Here is a 17,703-nt window from a genome sequence, read left to right on the forward strand (position 1 = left end):
ACCATGTTGATTCAAGCCTACATATCATTTTCCACCTTGACTACTGCATCACTTTCGTTTCTGGCCTACCTGCAGCTTATTTTTTTCTCTTCAGCATCCATATTTCACTCTGTTGCCTGGATCATATTTCTGATAAAACATTTGTATCTCACCACTCCTCAAATGCCTCCAGTGGTTGTCCATCCACCTCTGCATCAAACTCACCATCCATATTTCACTCTGTTGCCTGGATCATATTTCTGATAAAACATTTGTATCTCACCACTCCTCAAATGCCTCCAGTGGTTGTCCATCCACCTCTGCATCAAACAAAAACTTCTTAGCTTTGGCTTTAAGGCATCAATTAGCTCTCTCCCTCCTCCCTAACCTCACTGATGTCCTCCTACAATCCAGTCCACCCATTCCAGTCCTCTAACATCAACCTATTCTCTGTACCTCCCTCTCACCTATCTTGTCACTGACTCCTTGCCCACATTCCCCTCAGGCCTGGAACTCTCTCCTACTTCATATCTGTGAGTCCATCGCGATCCCCACCTTCAAAATCCACCTAAAATCACATATGCACCAAGAGTCTTTCCCACACTAGGTCTTGTCTTTCTTCTAGCCACTATTCCTTCTGAGAGTATTAACTACACACTTAGCTTTGTACAACTTAGGGACTTTGATACTCACCCCATCCTCCAATGCTTAAGTAAGAACTCTTATACCGTACTATTTCCCCAAACCTTCTTCTACTTTAATCTCCTTTTCTTCCTCTGTGATACTGTAAACTCCTTGTGGGTAGAAAACCTGTATACCAAGCTCTGTTATATTGTATTTTCCTAGGCACTTAGTATCGTGTTTTTCACACAGTAAGCACTCAAATACCATTGGTTGATTGATAGTTGAGAAAACAAAAAAGTGGAAGTTGGAACATGGAGGGCCAGCCTATCCTTTGGGAAACTAAAACAGAGTATGATAACAACTTGGGCTTCAGATTAAACTAGTGGGCAACAAAGCTTTAAGATACACCTGCATTTGAATATATGCCAGCTCCAAAAATAATGGAGACTCAATAAGCTTTATTTGTGGTTATAATATACATTAATTCAAAAGCTCTTTTAGAAACAGGAGTCCTAATTATGTATTAGTCTTCTGCGTAACTCATATTAGAAAATTTTAAAAAATAATGTTAAATAGATTAGAGATATGGGATCAATACATGTCTGGTAACTGCTGCACTATAAAAATGTGATAGTATTAGTAGTACAACACAGAGAAAATAAGATTATCAGTGTCTAGAAAACAGAAAATATTGAGATTTCTCCCTTCACTCTCCCTATAAAACCAAGTAAAGCAGAACAGTTTGTCCAGTTTCAAGAAAGGATCCTGGAACACTCTGTCTTAAACTACAGTATTCCTCCTTACATCCTTCCCATTCTCTTTCACCTTTTTCACCTTTTATGGACAGGTTCTAGAAGAATATAATTGAGCAGGTACTCTTGGTATTTCACTGTAGCTTCTAATCACCATGACACAAAGATAAATACATTCAAAAATTCATGCAATTTTTAAACAGTTTCAGTTCTACTTTCCCCATTCCCTCTCCCCCTTTTCACATGAAGGACCTGTTTTGTATGGATGTCAATTAAATGTAGAAAAAATAAACTATTTTTTGGTGGAAACAGACTGCATAAATAACTATATGAGGCTCTCTTGTGGTATTTTTGTAACTTCTAAAAATGGTCTGGTATCTGATAGCGGTGGCCAACATTTCTGGGGAAAGCATTGTTCAGGGAAGAGGTTTTACTCACTGACGCACAAGGAATCTATACTCAGATAATAATTATAAAAACTGATCTTTTTCCTCCACTTCCCATCATGAACACCTTCTAAATAGGAAAGTATAATTGATAGGCAGATAACAAGTTTGAAAAAGTTTTGAAAAAAATTTCCAACTCAAGGTCTTGAGTAACTCTCTGCACACAGTAAGCACTCAATAAATATGATTGAATGAATGAATGAATGTAGACTGATTCTCTCTCTGCCTCAGCCTGACAGCAAGAAAATTTTCAAAGATAAATTCATTCTGAATTTACCAGTTGGAGTCTTGTAAATTCTTGAGATTTAGTTAGTACATTAAACATGCCCTGAATCCCTAGATAGATCAGAAGAGCCTCTCTCAGTGATCTGCTTGGAGATAGAGAGAAAAAGGGGTTACCCTGATTAAGGCCCTTAAACTCCTAAGGGAAGCCAGCATAAGGTGACTTTAAAATGTCCCCTCAAAATCAAATGGCACACTCCTGAATCTTTCACTGTCTTCTGGTCAGCCTTCACCAAAGCATCAGGAAAACGGAAACATTTCACAGAGGCCTGAAAGAGCCATGGTAGATGCTCTAGCAATTATTTCTCTTGAGAATTAATGTCTTTCTCAAATAATTGTGCCCTTTACAAATCATTATTCATTGTTGTTTATTATCTAAAACTATTCAGAAACTTTGAATTTACCTGAAATCTACACCCCACAACCCTAGCTCTTCTGTCATTAAATTAATTGATGATCTGAAGGAGCTAGAGTCCATTCATTCCTTCATGATACATTATCAGTTTTTGCAGTAGGTTTGCTTTGTTCTGAACTTCATGCAACAAAAGCATTCTCTTCTGAACTTGACTTTGTCATTCATTCAATTGTATTTATTGAGTGTTTACATGGGCGGAGCACTGTATTAAGTGCTTGACTGCCCGGGTGAGTTCAGTGTGGCCTAGTAGAAAGAGCACGGGTCTGGGAGTCAGAGGACCTGTATTCTAAACCCAGATCTGCCGCTTACCTGCTGGGTGATCTTGGACAAGTAGCTTACCTTCTCTGTTCCTCAGTTCCTTCATCAGCAAAATGGGGATTCAATACCTGTTCTCCCTACTTAGTTTGTGAGCCTCACGTGAGACTTGATTATTTTGTATCTACTCCAGCACTTAGTACAATGCTTGGCATATAATAAGCACTTAGCATATATCATTATTATTAGTAGTATTATTTTTATCATTATTTGGGACAATGGCTAGCATAAAAAGAATCTTGCCATGTGGCAATATGCTCATGTGCACAGAAATTTAAGATTATTGATAGCAATCTTTATTTTCCTCTACAATTATGGAACTTTTACCAACCTTCTTCATCAGAATTTACCATTCTAGACTGAAGTCTAAAAAAAACTACTGGGAAGATAGCTACTTTCCCTTGAGAATAATGCATCTTTCCCATATCTCGCTCCTAACATGGGAGAACTTGAATCCAACATTTAAAAATATAAAGTTTCATTTTAGAACTTACTCAACTCTTGATGGACACTCTACGCATATGCACAGCCTATTCTTCCACCACCACATCTTGCTATATCTATATGGATGAGGATTGTCAAAACTCCATACCCTAGTTTACTAACAGTATTCTAGTGAAAATGCATTTTAGGTAATTTAGTAATATTGTGAATCTTGGCAGCTCTGACCCCCAATAAAAGTGGGAAAAATACCACAATTCTCCACTCAAATACTATGGAACAAGTTGAGACCAACCAAAGGATTGTCACTCATCTGGGATAGCCTTTTCAAGGTGTTCTTGGGTTCTATCCATTGCTCTCCTTGGCCCTTAAAATCTCAGTGCTCTCACCACTACTCTAAACCATTACCTAAACCAAAAACTGGGCTCAGTCCCACCTAAATCTTCCCACCACACCCTCATCAAAATTTATAGCTTGGAGGGGCTAGCCTTGCATTCTGGGGTGACTACTCCTAATGTTCTGGAAGATATTCTGAAGCTTCATGTGCCCCTAAACCTTTCAGGGTCAAAGAGGATGTTTTGGTACCCCCAAAACCTTATTTTGACAATGGAGCTTGAAAAATATAACTGATGAATTTCTATACCACCTTTTAGTTTGCTAACATAAGCAAGACAGCTGCCACAGTAAGCTCATCCTGCAAATTTTCCCACCTAAGTTTACCTAAATGATAGAGTTAATTTTCTAAAGAACAGAATGAAATGGCTGCAATTTGGCAAACTCCACTTTTCTTAAACGTGCAGATATTTACTAATAAACTAAATACTTGTGCTTATTATATACCTAATAGTTATTATTCACTGAATTTTCTCAATCACATATACCTCTCCCATGAGGCATAAGAAATGCTCCACCAACTCGGTTTTATGTTACACATATTAAAGTAATTAATTGATTTGAATGTGGAAAACAATACATTCTCAAATGGACATTCCCTGTAATTCTCCAGAAAATGCATACCATATTGGATTTATAGTCAGAGCTTAAACTGAGAAAGATCAGTCAAAATGTCAGGTCCAATAACTTTCTGTTTGAAAGTATGGTTTCACAAAAGTCGCCCCATTGGTGAGCATGGATAAACAGGGCCTATTGCATTTCTTTTAATTGTACCACATACCCTCAACACTCCTCAGAACACTAAAAGCCTTTTAAAATTTAAAATATGAATCACATTCCCCTTCCTCCTGGTCGTAATGCTTCCAGAAACAGAAAGCACTGGTTGTTTTCCAAAGTAGTTTCAACCCAACATTGCTTCCACACCATCAGGGAGTCATTGAAGTCTGGCAGCAATTTTAAAAGGCCACTGACATTGCTTGTTCAATGCCAGGTTTGGGTAGGAAGTGCCTGCAGGCGTGGCAGTGGAGAGGAGAGAAAATGTGCAGTTTCAGAGAGAAAAGTCACAGTGAGGACAAGGACCTCAAAAACGGCCTTGTTATAAGATATGGTTTAAAACCAACTGCAAGCAAAATAATTGCACTCCAGATGTTGACAGGCTAAAAATGGAGGTGCTATTCTTTAGCAGAACTCCCAAAATTTGCTTAAAAAAGAAAAAGTTTGGAGGAAAGCTTCAGAATTAAAGGTTGCTACACAAATCTGGAAAATTCAATTTTTAACCTGGAGTTATACTCCATAATTTAAAGGAGAGAGAGTAATGTCGGATTATAATAAGATTCATGGCATTTTATTAATTGTTTATTCTTTTATAAGCACTGGATTGGATACAATTCTAGAAGACCCATCACAGTCTCTTTCCTACACAGAACTTAAACTCTATCTTGGTTCTATTTTACTGAGGAGAAACTGAGGCCCAGAATTTTACCCAAGGTCACTCGGAAGTCTAGTAGGAGATGAAGATTCAGGAGACAGGGAATGTGCCCAATCTGATTGTATTCTATCATCCTATCATTGTCAGGACAGCCAGCCCTGGCTCTTTTAAATGGTATTTGATAATAATAAAAATAATAATTCTGGTATTCATTAAGTACTTACTACATGCCAGGCACTATATAAGGTACTGGGGTGGATACAAGGAAATCAGATTGGACACAGTGCCTCTACCACGTGGGGCTCACAGTCTCTCAGTAGAAAGAGGACGGATTTAGGAATCTGAGGGCATGGCTTCTAATCCCTGCTTTGTGACTTTGGGCAAGTCACTTGACTTCTCAGTGCCTCAGTTACCTCATCTGTAAAATGGGGATTAATAATAATAATAATATTGGTATTTGTTAAGTGCTTACTATGTGCCAAGCACTGTTCTAAGTGCTGGGGGGATTACAAGGTAATCAGGTTGTGCCAAGTGAGGCTCACAGTCTTAATCCCCATTAAGATTGTGAGCCCCAAGTGGGACAATTTTATTACGCTGTATCTAGAAGCACTGTGGCTCAGTGGAAAAAGCCCGGGCTTGGGAGTCAGAGGTCATAGGTTCGAAACCCAGTTCTGCCACTTGTCAGCTGTGTGACTGTGGGCAAATCACTTAACTTCTCTGTGCCTCAGTTACCTCATCTGTAAAATGGGGATTAACTGTGAGCCTGATGTGGGACAACCTGATTACCCTGTATATACCCCAGCGCTTAGAACAGTGCTCTGCACATAGTAAGTGCTTAACAAATACCAACATTATTATTGTTATTATTAATTCCCATTTTACAGGTGAGATAAATGAGGCACAGAGAAGTGAAGTAACTTTCCCAATGTCACAGAGCAGACAAGTGGCAGAGCTGAAATTGGAGCACATGAACTTCTGAATCCCATGCCCGTGCTCTATCAACTATCCCACACTGCTTCTCTTATTTGTTAAACGCTTACTATGTGCCAAATCCTATACTACTTGCTGGGGTAGATACAAAGTAATCAGGTTGGAAACAGTCCATGTTCCACATGGGGTTTAGAGCCTTAATCCCCATTTTACAGATGAGGTAACTGAGGCATAGAGAAGACTAATGAGTTGTCCAAGGTCACAAAGCAGACAAGTGACGGAACAAGAATTAGAAGCCAGGCCTGTGCTCTAACCACTCCATTAGGTCACACTAGACCACTCTATTTGCTAGAGAAAGTTGAAGTAGCTAAGCATGAAACAGGCTGAAAACATACACCATAAGCCCCTTGAGGGAAGGCATATGTCTATTGTACTGCACTCTCCCAAGTGCTCCTGGAAAAGCAGAGGGGCTCAGTGGAAAGAGCACAGACTTAGGAGTCAGAGGTCATGGGTTCTAATCCCGGCTCTGCTATCTTTCAGCTGTGTGACTTTGGGCAAGTCACTTAATTTCTCGGTGCTTCAGTTACCTCATGTGTAAAATGGGGATTAAGACTGTGAGCCTCACGTGGGACAACCTGATTACCCTGTATCTACCCCAGCGCTTAGAACAGTGCTCGGCACATAGTAAGTGCTTAACAAATACCAACATTAATTAAGTGCTTAGTACTATGCTCCACACATAGTAAGTGCTCAATAAATGCCACTGATTAACCTATAGATTCATTCTTCTTTGAATTACACTTATGTGACCTTAGGTAGAAAATCAAGGAAAGGGACTGAGAGATGAGTTGTGTTGCACTTCAGTACTGAAAGGCTCAGTATGTATGTATGTATATATTTATATAAAATATCAATCGATTAATAAATCATATTAATTGAGTCCTTAGTGTGTACAGAACACTAACCTAAACACTTGGGGAGAATACAACATAGCAGAGTTTTTAGACGTGTTCCCTGTCTACAGTGAGCTTAAAGTCTAGATGCAAAGGCAGATATTAATATAAATAAATGAACTACAGATATTTACATGAGTGCTGTGGGACTGAAGGTGGAGTGAATAAAGAGTGCAAATCCAACTATATGGTTTCTTCAACTTCACATTCTAACTTGTACTCTATTTCCCTTAGACTCACATTCTAATTTTACTTTATCTTAGAGTACTTACTTTCTACCTCTCAGCTTTTCAGTCTCCAACTTCTCACTCTAGCTGTTTCCCCAGGCTGGTCCTGCCTCTGCCTCACCAATTCCACAAGACCACAGATCTATCCATCTCAGAGCCTTCCTAAAATTCTACCTCCTCCAGAAACCTTTTCCTGATTGTCTTAAATGACACAGTTACAACAACTCTATATCACCCTTAGCATATCCACAGTTCATTCATATCCTCAGCATAATATCCTCAAGATCTGCATACCCATTCTGACTTTTACCTGTATATTTAATTGTTTATTCAGTTATTTTCATCCTACTGCATTTATAGTATTCCCATTACGTCATCATCAATATTATTTATTGCCTACCTACTATATGTGGTCAATCAATCTATGCTGATTAAATGAGCACCCACTGTGTATAGTACTGTTCTAAATACTTGGGAGATGGTCAAAGAGATGCCTGTCAAGATACCTGTTGTCAAACAGATCATCACCTAGCATGGCAGACAGAAACTTAAACAAATTACAGATGGGAGAAGTAATTGAGGATATCAGATATTTATGAAAGAACCTTATGAGAACTGTGGTAATTTAACTTACATAGCATGGAAAGTTCAACCTGGCAGCTGGAATGCAAAGTGAGAAGATTAAGGTTCACTTGGAGAAGGTTACCAGGATGAGGTGTGATCTCATAAAGATTTTGAAGATGGAGAGAATTAAGGTAGGTCAAATATGAAATGAGATAGATATCAACTTGATTACTTTATCAGACTCCTCACCATTCCAGTCTCTCCCCATCCAGTCCATTTCTCTCAGCTCCTCAGAGTGTTGTTTTAAAATATTGTTCTGCACACATCTCCCCACTCCTCAAAAATCTTCAAAGGTTACCTATTCATTTCTTCATCAAGCAGAAAATCTTGGCCATTAGACTTGCAGCAATTAATCAGTTCTTTCTATCCTACCTATCTACTTTATTCTCCCACTACATTGTTCACACTCTCCATACCTATTCATTGTACCTCCTTTGCTTCTCCCTTGCTTCTAACCTCTTGTTCACACTTGTTCTTGCTTAGAATTTCCTTCAGATTCATGCCAACCCTCCCCATTTTCAAAATCCTTATAAAATCACATTTATTCATTCATTAATTCAATCTTATTTATTTAATGCTAACTCTGTGCAGAGCACAGTACTAAGCACTTGGGAAAGTACAATACAACAATAAACAATGATGTTCCCTGTCCACAGTGAGCTCACAGTCTTGCGGGAGAGAAGAAATCAATAAGCAGATATCAAGACAAATAAATGAAATTGTTATTTATTCATTCAATCATATTTCTTGGGTGCTTACTGTGTGCAAAGCACTGTACTAAGTGCTTGGAAAGTACAATACAGCAGTAAAGAGAGACAATCCCTGCCCACAACAGGCTTACAGTCTAGAGTGGGGGAAACAGACATCAAAACAAATAACAGCCATCAATACAAATAAATAGAATTATAGATATATACATATGTACTTAAGTGCTGTGGGGCGGGGAGAGGGGGACAGCAAAGGAAGTGAGTTGAGGTGATACAGAAGGGGGAGCTGAGGAAAAGGGGGGCATAGCCTGGGAATCCCTCTTGGAGGAGGTGAGCCTTTAGTAGGGCTTTGAAGGGGGGAATATTGATTGACGGATTTGAGGAGGGATGGCATTCCAGGCCAGAGATAGGATGTGGGCCAGAGATCGGAGATGAGACAGGGGAGATTGAGGCACAGTGAGAAGGTTAGCACCAGAGGAATGGAGTGTACAGGCTGGGATGTAGAAGGAGAGAGTAGGGAGATGAGGTAAGATGGGGCAAGGTAATGGAGAGCTTTAAATTCAATAGTGAGGACTTTTTGTTTGTTACGGAGGTAGATAGGCAACCACTGGAGATATTTGAGGATGGGGGTTACATGCCCTGACTGTTTCTGTAGAAAGATAATCTGGGTAGCAGAGTGAAGTATGGACTGAAGTGGGGAGAGGCAAAAAAGGTTGGGAGGTTGGAAAGGAGGCTGATGCAGTTATCCAGTAGGAATAGGATGACATTTTACTAACATGGTAGCAGTTTGGATGGAGAGGAAAGGGCAGATTTGGTGACTCATTTGACATATATGTGAATGAAAGAGTGGAGTCTATGATGACAGGAAGGTTATGGTCTTGTGATATGGAAAGGTTGGTCTCATTATTTCGTTCAATCGTATTTATTGAGCACTTACTCTGTGCAAAGCTTTGTACTAAGCGCTTGGTCTCCCAATATAACAATATGCAATATAACAATAAACAGACACTTTCCCTGCCCACAGCAAGCTCAGAAACTAGAAGGGGAGATATTCACTCATTCATTTGTATTTATGAGTACTTACTTTGAACAGAGCACTGTTCTTGTCTTGGTGAGTATGAAGCAACAAAAATCAGACACAGTCCCTGCCCACAATTAGCTTAGACATTAATATACATAAATTATTCATATATGCATATACATCTCCTCAAGGAGGTCTTCCCAGGTTGTTTTCTTCTCCCTAGGGATAGATCAATACCACAAAAATCAATTTAACCTATCAATTTATCTCTCTCTATATAAATACCTGTTTGTGGAAATTCCAAAATATTGATAGTTTTTGCGCTCACTTATCAAAGTATACTAAGCTCAGTTTCAGCAATACTAATAAAGAGGGACCAGAGCAGTTGAACAGGTCTGGGCCCATATGCATTTCTATTTTAATCCATATCGATAAAGGACACTTAAAGCCTCTGTCAGCTATGGTATGGCCAGGCATGCTTTCAGGAAGTAGCCTCAAAATCGTGTAGAATTTTTCAGAGTAATTAAATTTATATAGTAATTTTTAGAGCCCAGATCTACTAATTGTATGAAACTGGGCTATTTCAGCACTTACTCATCAGTAGATCAGTTTTTCTTTTCTCTTCTTCTATCTGTATTTTTTTTTCTATTGGGCCTGCTAGAAGGTAAACTCCTTGAACCAATCAATGAATCAATCTATTGGTTGAGTGCTTACTGGGTGCAGAGCACTGAACTAAGCCCTTGGAAGAGTAAAAAACAAAGCAGTACAGACACATTTCCTGCCCACAGCAGGCTTCAAGGCAGGGATCATGTCATCTAAGGCTACTATACTGAAGAGACAGTATCTAGTTCATCCAGTGCTTAGTTCTGCATCCATTAGGTGGTCAATAAATACTGTTGATTTATTGACACTTGAGAGCAAGACAATCAGAATATTTGCTTTGTGGGCAATGAAGAGAGCAAGCTGGGTGTAGCAATCAATCAGTGGCATTTTTTGAGTATTTACTCCATAAAGTCTAATCAATCAATGGTATTTATTGAGTGCTTACTATGTCAAGAGCACTGATCTAAGCTTTTGGAAGAGTATAGTATAAAAGAATTGATAGACACATTCCCTGCTCACAATGAGCTTTCAGTCTAGAGGGGGAGATAGGCATTAATATAAATCAATCAATTTATGATATGTGCATAAGTGGTATGGCTGGTGAAGACAGATGTCAAGTGTGGAGATTTGGAGGTGTTTGTATAATAGTATTTGTTAAGCACTTACTATGTACTAAGCTCTGCGATAGATAAAAGGTTGTCAGGTTGGACATAGTCCCCTTCCCACATGGAGCTCAAAGTCTCAATCCCCATTTTACAAATGAAGTAAATGAGGCCCAGAGAAGTGAAGTGCCTTGTCCAAGGTCACACAGTAAAAAAGTGGAGGATTAGAACTCAGGTCCTTCTGATTCCCAGGCCCATGCTCCATCCACTTGGCCATGCTACTTTTCTAGTTGAACTTAAAAGTTAATTATGAGGAGTTAAAAGCTTTATACAGAGGGAAATGGGTTAATTTAAGGGTAAGGATGTTTTAGTTACTCAGTTTTAAGTGCTGGTAGGCCACCCAAGTGATTAGGTCCTGAAGGTAAGAAGAGATGCAGGGTGATAAGTTAAATTAGTATGATTTAAACCCTGGGTCAGAGCGAGTAAGAGAACTTTCTATTTCTAACCTGTTATCTGGACTTTTATAGACTCTTTAAAGTGTGTTGGATAGAGGGTCCCACCCCATATTATTGCAATCACAATCAACTAAAGGTGATCAGGTTAATGAGGGGCACCTAGGGGAAAGTCATTGTTCCACTCATCATTGTTATCCTCTACAGTAAACATAGACTCAGAAGACAAATTTTCATGCAAAGAAGAAAGAGAACAAAGACCACTCAGATTCAAGTTTTAGTAATTCTACCAAGCCTAAAATAAATACTCTAACCTTTAGAAATGCAAAGTAAATTTTATAAAACAGATAAAGTATTAGAAACATACAAGATTCCCTGGGCCTCAGGATAGGTCCCCATTGCTCATACACATGCGCTCTTCGGAGGAAACTAGAATGAATCCTTTTAGAGACCAGACAGAGAATGAGTTATTCAAGGGTTAAGACAAAGGAAAAATTCCCCCTTCAATTTTAGAAGTCCTTCCTGAACTGTTGATTTGCTCTCATTTTGTCTCCTCTATCAAACGCAGTTTACAGGAATAAGGTGCTGCCAGGATATGATTTTCACTTCTCCTTCAGTTCCCTCTGACCTCCAATAGAAGTCTGAAGAATTCTACACCTCACATTAATTGGTTGATTTCTGTTTCTATTGCATGCACCTCTACCTTTATCAAATGTATCCACTGATCAGGATCAGTGTGACAACCATTTCGTGACAAGGAATAACTGAATAAACTGGTAAAAGTGAGTCTAAAAGAAGACCTCGATATTACAACATCAATCAATCAATCAGTTGTATTTACTGAGAGTTTACTCTGTGCAGAACACTGTCTTAAGTGCTTGAGAGTACAATATACAGTATAATAGACACACTCCCTGCCCACAATGAACTTACAGTCTAGAGGGGGAGACAGACATTAATACAAATGAATAAATAAATATTTTACAGGAATATACACAAGTGCTGTGTCTGGAGGCCGGAAGATGAAATAAGTTAGAAAATAAGGGTGATGCAGAAGGGAGCGGGAAAAAAGAGAATGAGGGCTTAGTCAGGGAAAAAGCTTCTTGGAGGAGATGTGTCTCCAATGAGACTTTGAAGGTACAGAGAGTAATTGTAGGTCAGATTTGAAGAGGGAGGGCATTCCAGGCCAAAGGCAAGACATGGGTGAGAGGTTGGCAGTGAGATAGATAAGATCAAAGTCAGTGAGTAGGTTGGATTAGAGGAGTGAAGTGTGTGGCCTGGGTTGTAGTAGTGAGGTGAGGTAGGTGGGAACAAGCTGATTTTATGTTCTAAAGCCAATGGTAAGGAGTTTCTGTTTGATGCCAAAGTGAATGGCCAATCACTGGAGGTTCCTGAGAAAAATATTTTTTAGAAAAATATTCCAGGCAGAAGAGTGAAATGTGGACTCAAGTTGGGGGAGGTGGGGAGGTCAGCAAGGAAGGTGATACAATAATCAAGGTGGAATAGGAAGATCGGATTAAATTATAGCAATTTGTAGAGGAAAGGACAAATTTTAGCAATGTTGTGAAGGTTGAACTGACAGGATTTAATGATAGGTTGAATACTTGGGTTAAATGAGAGAAGAAGTTACAGACTTGTGAGACAGGAAAGATGGTGGTGCTGTTTGCAGTGAAGGTAAAGTCAAACTTTGTTCTGAAGATAAGGAGTTTTGTGTTGGGAATGTTAAATCTGAGGTGACAACAGGACATCAGAGTAGAGCTGTCCTGAAGGCAGCAGGAAATACGAGACTGCAGAGAGGGAGAGAGATCAGGTATGAAGATACAGAGGTGGGAATCATCCCCTTAGAGGTGGTAGTTGAAATTATGGGAGTGAATGAGTTCTCCAAGGGAGTGGGTTTGGAGGTACTATTAGACAGAAGCCACCATCCTTGAAAGTGCATATGCTAGATGATGTTATGAAAATGTGATCTACTTCAAAAGAACCGTTTCTCAAAGGCTTAAGGATCACCCCCTTAATGTCATTCATAGTCAAGGCTATACATTTGATTGATGGAAAATAGCCATCAAAGCTATTAAAGACAGTGTTCTCTGAAATAAGTAAATCCAGCCCCTAGAGAGCAATAAAGAAGGGCAATTTCACCATTTCTATGCTCTAAAGCATCTCCCTTTGCTTCAAGAAAAAGGTGCTGCCTATACCTAGCTGCAGGAAATGGAGAAAAACAGACTGGGTTCTCTGTTCAGTTGCTCCTGCTTGTTTCCTGATAGGAGATAGTTGTGCAGGACTAAGCTCTATAAAAAGACCCAGCCATACTGTTTCCCAGGAAAAAAAATGGCCTAGAACAGTGCTTGACACATAGTAAGTGCTTAACAAATACCATTATTATTATTATTATTATTATAGCTATTTAGTTTCCCCGTTCATTCATGGCCACCATTTCATGACCTGCACTCATTGGCTGCCTACTAACTCATCCCATAAAAGGATTTTGTCCCAAATTATCCAGACTTGTTTCATAAATGGAGCAAATTATCCAGATATTTGCCAAATCTTCACATCAGTTTATGCTATTTAGACAGAGGCAATCCATAATTTTAATATTTGAAGGGTAAGATGGTATCACATGTGTTTTCAATGGAATTGCAAAGCTCCCCACATTGCTTCAGAGAACTATGTCAAGGTTTAAGTAATGTTGCACTAAAATATAATCAGATTTTAAGATCCACGCATATGTTCATGAATTTCAAACAAGCCACATATGCCTATGGAATTTATGACAAAGGCCAATTTTTAAAAATTGTTTCATAGCTATTGACCAAAATTAAGGGTGCTAAATTGATAATGTAGTATTTTGAGCATTGACTCAGAAGCTCCCTTTCTTACCAAAAATAGCTTGGTTACCAATAGCAGAAACACCTAATACTGCACAGTTCAAATTAAGGTTCAAACCCAGGTGGATGTGCCTAATGTCAACCAGGATTAGCATTTCAGTGATTTCACCGAAGAGCCCAACACAATGGAAATGCTCTAGGTGATGCCACTTAACCCCCAATCATGATCAGTAAACAAAATCATATGGGCTATTCACTAACACACCCCAAAATCGGTAGATGAATAGGATCAATGCTTAGGAAAATTTCCCTGGAGGGTACATTGTGGAATTTGGAAACAGTCAAAGGAGTAGTAAGAATCAGAGGAGCAGATGGAAGCTATTAAAGCAGAATAACATTGCTTCTCACAAAAGACGAAAATCAAATATCATGAACTTCTATTACCCAAGATGGAGGCAGACTGCATAGTTATCATTTTGGGACTCAAAAAATACATTCCTTCAGCATTACATTGTAAACAGCCATAAATTCATACTTTAAGCCTGCTACGCACCCATCGGAAGCCTTGAATTTTTACTAGTTTGAATAGATATTTTAAAGTAAGTTAAAATAGTGTGGTGGCTGTTGGATATCACTAACACTTGCATTATTTCATATAACTGATGAAATTCTTAAAATTGGAGGAAGTATTTTACAAGATGAATTTTGATCAATTCTTTGTTTTATCAATGAATTCATGTTATTTTTTGAGGACCCACTGAATGTAGAACACTATACTATACTTGAGAAAAAACAATAGAAGCAAGCCACCCAGTTCCTGACCTTATGGAGTTGGGTATCTATTGTGGGAGATAGACAAGAAGTATTTACAAATGATCATGACATTGAATTTGCTTGTGCAGTTATAAATAAAAATATATGATATGTGAGCCTACAGTTAGTGTAATTGCATATAATTTATTTTAAATAATCATATATAGTCCTATAATTGGGAAGAACGATTATTCTTGCAACTGCCAAAGCACTTAAACTGCATAGTCTGTAGGAGGGCTAAGTATGTCTGCTTACCTCCAGGTGTCTGTAACTATATCTCTTGTGAAACATACTGGTAATTCCTCTGCCAGCTTCTCCTGGCATATTGTAGTCTGAGGAAAACACTACTCCCATAGTAGTGGATTAATGCAAAAGAGTCTTTCCCTCATTTAGCTCCCTTAACTATGGTATTTGTTAAGTGCTGAGTAGTACTGTACTAAACGCTGGAGTATTTCCAAGATAGCATAGACAAAGGTTGGCCTAGTGGGAAGAACCTGAGAGTCAGAGGACCTGGATTTCAATCCTGGCTCTGCCACTTACCTTCTCTGTGGTCTTGGGCAAGTTGCTTAACTTTTCTGTGACTCAGTTTACTCACCTGTAAAATGAAGATTTAATAACTCTTCTGCCTTATAGTTAGAATGTGAGCCCTATGAGGGACAGGAAACATGTCCACCTTGTATCTTATATGTACCCCAGAGCTTAGTTCAGTGCCTTGAACATAGTAAGTACTTAACTAATCCCTAATACTAAATATTTTAGTTAAGTACTTAGTAATATTAATAGTATAATAATAATACTTAACAAATAACTAATACCATTAAAAAAATAGGTTGAACATAGTCCCTGCCCCACATGGGGTTCATAGTTTTAGTAGGAGGGGGAACAGGTAATGAATCACCATTTTACAGATGAGGAAACTGAGGCTCAGAGAAATTAAATTAACTGTCCCAGAGTGGAGTTGAGATTTCAATCAGGCCCTCTGACTCCAGGCCCATACTCTTTTCAGTAGGTTACGCTGTGGCTCCAAAAGTCAGATATTCCTGAGGAAGAATTGAACACAAATATTCAAGTTGTTTTCCTGAAAAATAACCTCCGTAGTTAACCAATTGATCTATGAGCGGTATTCATCGAACACATACTATGTGCCAGGCACGGAACTAAACTCTTGAGTACCATACAAAAGAGTTGGTAGATAAAATACTTGTCTATAAGGAGCTTGCAATCTAGAGGGGGAGACAGAAATTAAATAAATTACATAGAAGAGAAATGGCAAAGTGTGAAGCTATGTATGTAAACTCTTTGAGAGTAAGGATGGGGCAGATATCAAATCTTTAGGTGGGGGTGGGGTGAATGTCAAATGTTTAGCAGCTACAACTCCAAGTGTATAGGCAAATCCAGGGCATAGACAAGTGCATAGTGTGAGCTAGTAAGCATAACTGAAATTAATTTACCCGTTTTTTGTTTACTTGTTTGATACTACTGGTAATTATGACATAATCCCAGGAGATGAGACAGATATCCTCAGCTGCTCATTCCCCTTGACCCCAATTTTGCAGTTAACCCATTTATCTGAGAAACTGGAAATCATGATGGGATTAATACGTGCGACTGTGAGCAAACTTTATGAAGAGTATTCCTCTGTTTTGCTTCTGTTCAGGTCTTGGCACTTTAGTTTCAGGCAGGGCATGATCCTGTTAGGATTGAGCCCAAGGAACCCATAACAGAGTCCTCTCTAATCAGAGGGCCCAAGGGATACAGATTCAGTTTCAATACCACCAGCTAACAGTTTTGGAGGAAACCCAGGCATACGTCTTACAGACCTGAATCTGTATGACTCAGAAATTAACCAGGTTTGGAAGTGAGTCTAATCAGAAGCTGGACTTTCTATTTCTATTCCTTATTAGTCAATTATCATAAAGATATATGTACCCTGGAAAATCCAGAGCTGTAAGGTTTAGTCTTGAATTTTTGTCTTTGCCCAACTTTTCCCTGTCTATGCAGGAAAAAGCTCCACAACTCTTTTCCCTAAGTTTCTTGCATCTCATGAATTATGGGTTCAGGACAGTTCTAAACATGAAAATGATTTAGTCTTTCCCCTCAGTTGGTAGAACTACTCTGAAAAGGAAAGGAATTTTAAAACAGAGGGCTTATATAACTGATTCCAGGAACCTTCACCACTTGCTGGAAAGAAACCTTCGTAAAACAATCGATCAGTACTATTTATTTATTGAGCACTTGCAGGGCAGAACCATATACTAAAGCTTTAGGGAAACTACAGTGTAATGGAGTTGGTAGATATTACCCTTGCAAACAGGAGCTTAAAAATTTCAATAACTGCACAGTTTAACCAGATTTTTCTACTGCCAAGAAACAAGATTTCTTAATTGGTCCTGGAAGAAAATTTGTATATATCTACCTTGCGCCTAGAAACATGGTGTCCTGGTTCCTGAGTGAAATTGAACATTGTCTAGTGGCTACAGCACGGGCCTGGGAATCAGAAGGTCATGTATTCTAACCCTTGCTCTGCCACTTGTCTGCTATAGTATGTGACATTGGGCTAGTCACTTAACTTCTCTGTGCCTCAGTTCCCTCATTTGTAAAATGGGGATTAAGACTGTGAGCTCCATGTGGGAAAGGACTGTGTCCAACGGATTTTTCTTGTATCTGCCCCACTTAGAACAGTCGCTGGAACATAGTAAGCGCTTAACAAATTCCATAATTATGATTATTATTTAAAGGGACCACAAACCAGAGCAGGCACCCACTCTCCTTTGATTTCTCCAATACCTCCTATGGGAATGTGTACTGAGGCAGGAATATGGAAATACTCTGGGCTGGAAAATTGTAATAGGCAGGTAGTCAAGAAA

The sequence above is a fragment of the Ornithorhynchus anatinus genome, chromosome 2, assembly GCF_004115215.2.
Source record: "Ornithorhynchus anatinus isolate Pmale09 chromosome 2, mOrnAna1.pri.v4, whole genome shotgun sequence".
In the NCBI taxonomy this organism is placed as follows: Eukaryota; Metazoa; Chordata; class Mammalia; order Monotremata; family Ornithorhynchidae; genus Ornithorhynchus; species Ornithorhynchus anatinus.